The sequence below is a fragment of the Ovis aries genome, chromosome 2 (assembly GCF_016772045.2).
Source record: "Ovis aries strain OAR_USU_Benz2616 breed Rambouillet chromosome 2, ARS-UI_Ramb_v3.0, whole genome shotgun sequence".
In the NCBI taxonomy this organism is placed as follows: Eukaryota; Metazoa; Chordata; class Mammalia; order Artiodactyla; family Bovidae; genus Ovis; species Ovis aries.
This window is the reverse complement of record NC_056055.1, coordinates 184,766,913-184,772,912: the sequence shown is the minus strand read 5'-3', so window position 1 is coordinate 184,772,912 and position 6,000 is coordinate 184,766,913. Positions and strand designations below refer to the sequence as shown.

Here is a 6,000-nt window from a genome sequence, read left to right as displayed (position 1 = left end):
TAAATCTGACTCAATATTTTATATATAATAGGTTGGGTCCCAGTAGTGGCTGGTGAGATCAATTCTGCTGGGGCATAATCACCATATACAGGAAATGAATACAACATATAAGACAATATCAGAGTGCCTCAGACATCATCAGGGTAAATATTGTTTCATGGGAGCTCCCCAGGTGGTTCAGTTGTAAAGAATCACCTACTATTGCAGGAGCCACAGGAGACCCAGGTTCCATCCCTGGGTACAGAAGATCCCCTGGAGGAGGGCATGGCAACCCACTGTAGTATTCTTGCCCGGGAAATCCCACGGACAGAGGAGCCTGGCATGGTATGGTCCATGGGATCACAGAGTCAGACACGACTTAGTGACTGAGCACATACACATTGTTCCATGAATTTTTTCCCAAAAATAGATCGATTAGACTTCCTTGATGGTCCAATGGTTCAGAATCAGCCTGCCAGTGCAGGGGACGTGAGTTTGATTCTTAGTCCAGGAAGACTTCACAAGCCACCCGGCAACTAAGCCCATGCACAACAACTACTGAAGCCCACTGCTGCCTAGAGCCAGCGCTCTGAAACAAGAGAAGCCACCGAGACAAGAAGCCCTCACACCGCAGCTGAAGAGTCACTCCTGCTTGCTGCAACTTGAGAAAGCCCGAATGCAGCATTAAAGACCCAGTGGAGCCAAAAGTAATAAATAAAGTGTTAAAAATACTAATAAAAAATAGATTGACAGATATAGGTTGCATTGTAAAAAGTATTCTTTACTGAGGGTCCCAGTAAGAAACCTTTAAACAGTCAAGTTCATTGCTGCATATTGCTTTCGATTGCTGTTATTCATCCACTGCCTTTTATTTGTTCACCTTAGTGATGAACAATAGGTCACTCCAGAACCTGCACCCTACCACCAACCACACGGATGAATATCTTAATCCATGTCTGTCACGTGAACCTTTACGTCTTGGATGCCTCCAAGCACAACACCAAACAGGCTGAGCCAGAGTTCACAAAATAGAAAGGCTCATAGGCCAAATTAGATGCCTGGATCACACAGACTAATAAGTCAGCGCTCAGCGAGAAGGCCAGGTGGGCGGGGGAGATGGAGTGGGTTCACATGCAGACCTAGGATGCCGTACAAGAGGCTGGGAGGTATGTACCACCTGAATCTTGGTATGTGGTCCTCACCTGTCTTTTCCTTCTTACTCTCTCTGATACTAGCCTTTTCCAACGAAGGTGAATTATTAGCACAACAGTTGAGGTTTGAGCCAGGGTCCCAGCAGACAGAAGGTGACTGAGGGCACGCGATCAGAGTCAAAGGACAAAGGATGAGTAGGTCTGGCCACAGCTGTAACTCAACATTTAGTCTGATCAGCAGCCCTGGGCTTGCTGCAGCAGAGGACCCTTAGGGCAGAGCGGTTGTCACCAAATAAGAGCTGCATTCAGATCATGACTGTTACATGCCTAATGATTCACAGTCTGTGCCTCATGAAGACTGAACGGGGCAGGGGCACTGAGAGTCTTCTGGGCCCTCCATCCCTTTTCATCTATATTCACGGTGTGTTCTCTGGATCTGTCTCATGTCTTATCTACCTATACTTCACAAACCTTCTGTGTTTCACCCTTCCCATTTGCCTGATGGAACTGAATGTTCTCCAGCAACCTGGCCGATGCACACTACCTACTCCCTAGATGCCAGGTCAGAGGTATATGTACACACTTAGATTTGTTACACACGCCTGTGGCTGCACAGAATGACCCCTCAGTGGACATGGGCACCCAAAGCAGCAGAGTTTTCATTTCCCAACATCCTTGCCAAATGTGATTTTCTCCTCCTACTAACATTTGTTATTTTGATGGGTATAAAATATTGTGATGGATACATACTTCATAACCTCACTGCTTGGTATCCTGGGTACTCTTTTTAAAGGGTTTCACAAATCTATCTCAGATATTTCCTAGAGACTTTGCAGAATGCCAAGCCGCTGAGATGGTGAGCGGGGAACCAGAAAATGCCTCTCTCTGGGGAAAGTGTCAGTGGGGATTGGATAGAGTGGGAGATTTGTGGATCTGGGGCTCTCAGCCTACCCGCCCCATTGCCCCAGGCAGTCTGGCCCGGCCAGGCAGTGCTAGAGACAAGGGAAGACACCTTCTGTCACTCTTCCCTCCCTTGCCACTCACCCCAGGTTGCCACCCACAGAACTGGTCCCAGTTGGGAATACATGGGGCTTCCTGTCTGCTTGGGCAGGATGCCACAAAAGCCCAGCAAATCACTACACCTTCCTCTGCTGGCCTCTGCCTGCTATTGTTACTGAAAGGAATTCGTGGGTCCGGCTGCTCACCACCCAAAAGGCAATAAACAGGTCAGGTTGGTGGAAAGGAAAGTTTGTTTTATTTCAGAGCAACAGCCCTGGGCGAGGGTGGTGGACATCTGTCCAAAGGCCCGCTCTCCGCCCCTGACAAGCAGGGGGTGAGAGCTTTTACAGACAGAGTTGCTGGGGCGGGGGTAGGGAGGGGGCAGGGTGCGTGTTACAGGCAGAAACAGCACAGTCATCTTCAACAGTCATCTTCAAATTGGTCATCAGTGGTCTGACCAGCATCATGATTGTTTTAGGTACAGTTAATCTTCAGTTCCAGGGTCCATTTGTCCCCATTTCTTCGTGGTCCATTCCCAGCTAACTCCTCCACCTGGTATTTCGGTATCTATAAGACAGCTCACAGGATATGGCTCAGAATATTATCTATAGCCCTTGAGAAAGAACTAAAGTCCTTGACTACATCTAATGACTACATTATTATTATTTAGTCTCTTTGACTGTTTTCCTTTGTTTCTGCATTTCTCACATCTCTGATTAAACTTATCCTTTGACTAAAGTTTTCCACAGGCAAATGCAGGCAGAGGACGTGGTGTGGGGGTGGGGGGTCTATGGTCCTGCTCCATCTCAGTACTGCAGGCAAAGAATCCACTTGTAAGTCTGGCAAAGCCTGGCACCAAAGCCTGGCACCCCATTGCCTCCTTTCAACACACACCTCTGCTGATGTCGCCCAGTTCTCCTGGACAAGGTACGGCTGTGGATGTTGTGGGTGGAGTCTTGTTCTCTTCACCGTGAAGTCTTGTCATCTTGTCCATGTCACTCCATCCCACTGAAGCCAGGATCTCAGAATCGCACACCTTGGCTATGACAATAGGTACACGGTCCGGGGCAGCAACAGTGATGGCCTGATGAGTGGACACATAACCCAGATAGGGCAGTCCCGGGCTTCATATAGGTACACTGTGCTAGTCCCCTTGCTCTGGGTCTCTCAGGCGAGTCATCAGCTTGGGCTGTGTGTGGCCTCAGCCCTCCTCCTGGCATAAGGTAACCCATCCACAGCAGGAGGGAAGCAGGTCAATGTCTATTTTCCATAGCAGACCATCACAGCTCCCGGATCCAGTCTGAGTGGGCTCCCCAGTTCCTATCTTGAGAGCAGGGTTTGCTGTGGGAGTTGAAACAAGTGGAGGAAAAGACCCCCAAGGAGGAAGCTGGGGGCTCCCTAGAGGGTTGGTCACTTTCCATCCAGTTTTTGGATATTCAAGATGTGTTATATATGAACACATATTTTTTGGCTGGCAGCATCTTAGTTCCCTGACCAGGGATTGAACTTGGCCCCTCGACAGTGAAAGAGTCAAATCCTAACCACTGGACAGCCAGGGAATTCTCAAGATGTATCATATTTAAAATCTATGATTATTATGTTGTTTCCAGATATTTTATAGCTGGTATGAATGCAAATTACTTTCTTATACGTAATAATACAATTGAATAGAGGGTCATGAGCACAATGTTCTTCCTTATTTCTTTGCATTTTGAGAGAAATTGTTAAATGAGAGAAAAACACAGTTTGAGCCCCTTCCTAGCAAGCTCCAAGGCATGACAACTGTTTCCCAGAGCTTCAGATAGTTATCGCTTTATTAGAGTCACCTCTGGCTCTCAGTTTCCAAATTGAGACAAGTCCAGAGTTTTCCACTTTTATCTTCTGCTTCAGTTATTTGTGATCATGATCAAGACTGCATCGTAGTTAATCACGGAGGATTTTATTCCAATCAGAGTTGCAGTACTATGTATCTTAATAGGTTGACGATCCAGCAAAGAATGTGATGGTAGAAATGGGCATCTCTTTTCTAGGGAGAGAATAGGTTTTACTTTCCAGTGGCTTAAAACACTGATGACTCTCTTATTCTTCAGGCGGTGGCTCCAAAGAATGAGGCATGTCCCAGGCAGGAAAGCAGGCATGGCTGGAGCAGGGCAGCAGCTTCATCAGCAGAGGCTGAGGCACTAGTACATTGAATGGCTTTGCATCCCGGCCAGGAGGGGGCGCATGTCCTCCGACTATTGACCCCGAGCGTCCTGCTCGGCCCTTAGTGGCCGGCAGGTGGAGCCAGAACCTTCCTGGCCTCTGCACGGGCGCATGCGCACCTCTCCGGCGTCCTTGGCAAGGAGCGGATTTTTCCCTTAGGAAGACGGAGGGCCCGCTGCGGTGGCTCTGGGGCAGTTGCCTGGCGTCGTCGCGTCCGAGGCGGCAAAGCGCTTCCGGCTACGCCGCGCGTCTGAGGAGGTGATCATGTGAAGGGGCTGGTTGTGCAGCGGGCGCCGGTGCGGAAGCTGGGACGGAGGTCGTGCTGCCGAGATGTCTGTCAGGGGCAGGGTGGTTTGTGGGGGATGGCCACCCACTCCAGTGTTCTTGCCTGGAGGATCCCAGGGACGAGGCAGCCTGGTGGGCCGCCGTCTATGGGGTCGCACAGAGTCGGACACGACCGAAGCGACTTAGCGGCAGCAGCAGCAGCACAGATGTATCGTCGTGGAGGGAGATGCGGTGCTGGGGACCCCGCAGCCTCGGGAGAGGGATGAGGAGGACTCAGGACCGGCCTTGGGAGACGCAGGATCCCTGGGCAGAAGGGAGAGTTTACAGTTATCCCCGTTCTTCCGTTACTGTTTGCTCACTTGCCCTCGAAAAGTTATAAATATGTCTGTTTTCCTTACTGACTGAGAGTGTTTGCCTCCCCTTGTCCACAGGGCACTGAACTATTCAGTCCCTGGTGCAAAGATCTTTACTAAATTCCTGGTCTGTGCGGACAATACGGATAGAATGGAATAGTAGTTGAAAAAATACTGAAAAAGTAAAGAGGAAGTGTGTTACATTACTTTAATATTTTAAGTATGCAAAAACCAGGATTTTCTATAACTTTAATTTCCTGACTTTAAAGGAATGCAAATTATCTAAAATATACTTAATATACTTCTTAACCTCATTTCCAGATTAAGATGCTTGGGAAAGGAGCTTATTAAAAAATAAGATTATAGACATTCTAACTTAGCATTCAAATAGAGATATACAAAATTAATCGAAATGCCTTCATATATTGAAGTTATTAGGAGAAAGTTTATAATTTACAAAAGTATTAAAAAAAATACTAGCCATGCTTGACAGTTTATTTTAACACAGTGGCCATCTTAGATATGTGTAAATATTAGGTCATTGAAACATCTTTTGCAGGATTACAATGCAACTAGACATGTTAAAATAATAATATCCAGGTTATTACCAAGTTTTTATAAGAATATAGTGAAAATACTGCAAATCACTTTTAGAAGATCCAAAGACAGTTGTGATTTAAAAAAAAAATACTAGCCATTGCGTATTAAGATAATTTAAGATGAATTATATTAAAACTCAAAACTTTAGCATATGTAAGAGCTGAGACAATGGCTGCTGATTAGAAACTTTTGTAAATTATAAACTTTCTCCTAATAACTTCAATATTTGAAGGAATTTAGATTAATTTTGTATATCTCTATTCGAATGGTAAATTAGAATGTCCATAATTTTATTTTTTAATAAGCTCCTTTCCCAAAAGAATTGATATTTTTATATATAGTTCTTCATTCCCCATTTCTTTCCTTTTCCTTTATTTAGTTTTTGTATCAGAAAATGTATGTCTGTGTCTTGTTAAAGCTTTTCATTCTTC

The 6,000-nt window shown here is 46.1% G+C and overlaps 1 protein-coding gene across 4 annotated transcripts in view; it reads left to right on the top strand.

Annotated features, from left to right (window-relative positions):
- The first annotated feature begins 4,468 nt into the window (after positions 1-4,468).
- Positions 4,469-6,000, top strand: part of C2H2orf76 (chromosome 2 C2orf76 homolog) — a 115,272-nt gene continuing 113,740 nt past the window's right edge. For all 4 annotated transcript variants that reach the window (XM_060411177.1, XM_060411176.1, XM_060411179.1 and 1 more), the window contains exon 1: positions 4,469-4,589. The gene's annotated coding sequence lies outside the window, so the exon portion shown is untranslated. The remainder of the gene's footprint in view (positions 4,590-6,000) is intronic.